At 43.6% G+C, this 2430-nt stretch overlaps 1 non-coding gene across 1 annotated transcript; it reads left to right on the top strand.

Moving 5' to 3' along the window:
- Positions 1–252: 252 nt before the first annotated feature.
- trnav-uac (transfer RNA valine (anticodon UAC)) lies at positions 253–321 on the top strand. The gene has a single exon. It is a non-coding gene; the product is annotated as a tRNA-Val (tRNA).
- Positions 322–2430: the final 2109 nt, after the last annotated feature.

A 2430-nucleotide genomic window follows, 5' to 3' on the forward strand; every position in this document is an offset into this window, starting at 1 on the left:
TGATTCTCGAAGTGTGGATGCTCATCTTCAGGGGACTAATAGAAGCCAGAGTGACAGAGATGTTGTATTTCCCTGCGTTATGGGTACAGCACGGTTCACATTTCCCAATTGAAAGAGGAGAGGATTGATTGGCCAGACTTTGTGCTTGTTGCTTGGGGCATCAGAGGCTGCAATTCAAGGGGATACAACAGACCCTGTCAGTACTCAGCAGCGTGGCAAAGAATATGAAGTGTTGAACGCCTCACCTGGTTAGTGTGGTGCAGTGGTTATCACGTTCGCTTTACACGCGAAAGGTCCCCAGTTCAATACTGGGCGGAAACACTGTTGTTTTGTTTTGGCTCCAGCTTCTGAAAAGCACATGATACTCGGCCTTCCCATGAGGATTTACAACAGCCGCCCAAAATTCTTGCTGCCACTTTCAGGAGAGACAGAATGGATGCAAACACTTGAGGTTGGTAAAAAACGATCGTTGCAGGCCTCGAACCAAGAAACTCCTGATGACTTCACATGAAACACAGAAGTCAGACGCCTTACCCATTCCGCCACACGGTCCATTTTTTCAGGAACCTTGGAAAAACATCAGGAATGATGCTGGGCGGTGTCCTGCGAGAAAGTGATAATAAGATGCGACGCATTTTTACAGCACAGAGAGTTGCCCTGTTTGAAGTGTTTCGATGAGTTCGCGACAGAACTAAGAGAATTCGCAGACGGGGCGCAGTTTGCATCGCGGCTCAGAAGTTCGAAGGATCGCGTGGCCTGTGTCCGCTCTTTCCGCTGAAAGACAAAATGTGACCATGCTGGCTCAGTGAGATGCCTGGAGTGAGCTGTTTCATGGTCAAAACTAAATCTACGTGAAGCGGACTACTTAAAGCAGACATCATCTTCCTTTCTCTGTGGGTGATCTGAAGCACCAGATGCTTTCCCTCATTTACATCGCCAGTATTTTGACGATGATGTACTCGGAGTTCAGGTTCCCAACACTCCGAGAAAGAACACGTTGCCCATGGCCGAGACTCCGTAATTACCTCTTATTTCCCTCTCATTCACCTATACCTACTTTAAAATCATTGTTATGAATCGCCCACTGTTACTATGTCAACAAATGAGAGATGCCGTTTGAAAATTAGTATAAATGATGAATCTCTGAAATTCTCCGGCCCCAATGTCGGTAGAGATTGGACCATTAAATAGTTCAGGTGCATCAAAGAAGTTCTCCTGGTGTTCTGATCACTTCATTCCAGCATTGCTCGTGTTGGACGAGTACTTGTCGCGTAAATATTAAGGTTTCCAATTTCCAACCTTCTATTCATTCACATGATTATTGTCCAATTATTATCCGATGTTATGGTCACGGATCCTGCATATTCACATGGATCCCGTCGGTCCCTCGTTGGGGCTCATTGGATACATCACCCATTTCGATTTTCTTGACACACTTGTGGTTTCAGAAACGACATCCGGACATACAACGTTGAGGCAGATAAGCAGGAAAAATCCTCCAATATAATCACATCCCAACTGCGGATCTGAATTCAAAAAAGGTGGAGACGGTCCGAAGTCATTTGATATGAACAAATGAGAGCAAAGACAATGCAAGTAGCAGTGATCCGGGAAACCATTCGGCCCTCTGACCCCAGCACTGCATTCATTGTCATGGTTAGTACTTCACCCCATCCATTTGCTGATCACTCCCACATTCGTCGACTCCCTTCGTGTCTCCAACTCTATTGGTCTGACTCAAATTACATTCAAACTGAATTTCTATGAGTCTGGAAGACATCGAACGATTGAATATCTGCAATATACTCTGGCTGAGAAGTCAAAACGCTTGAGTAAAAGGATTCTTTGCCTTTGTATCCCTTTGGAACGTACTGTCTTGATGCGCAGTTTAATTTGGGACATATGGAGATCCGATGGATGGGAAGTATCTCTCCCAAAGTGGACGTGGAGTGCGAAATTTAATTGCGGAGATTTTCCTTCGTGAAAAAACCCACAACAACTTGCCCGACAAGCAGACAAATAGAGTCTTAGAATTATTTTTATAAAAAGGTTAACAACTCCCCGTTACACAGACCAACAGCTCACGACAATGCTGGAATTCCAGACCGCGTGTGCAAAGCACAATGGGTTAGCAGTATGTCGCCTTCACCTCTTATGTTCTTACGTCTCATTAAATGATATGATCTTCTCCTGTGCCCCACACGATTAGTTACATGATACATATTGTATTTCCATTTATGTTTTTTGATCATCTTTGAAAGAATTATAATTCGTTCCCAATGCCAAGGTCGATCTAATCTGTTCTTGAAGATTTGTGAGTATTTAGTCGATTTAATATTGACGACATTTAATCCTCTCAGTATTGGCTGAAACACTTTTCTTTTGTGCCTTTGTGCTTTGTAAGTTATGCATTGTATATTGAAATATAAA

The sequence above is a fragment of the Pristis pectinata genome, chromosome 18 (assembly GCF_009764475.1).
Source record: "Pristis pectinata isolate sPriPec2 chromosome 18, sPriPec2.1.pri, whole genome shotgun sequence".
In the NCBI taxonomy this organism is placed as follows: domain Eukaryota; kingdom Metazoa; phylum Chordata; class Chondrichthyes; order Rhinopristiformes; family Pristidae; genus Pristis; species Pristis pectinata.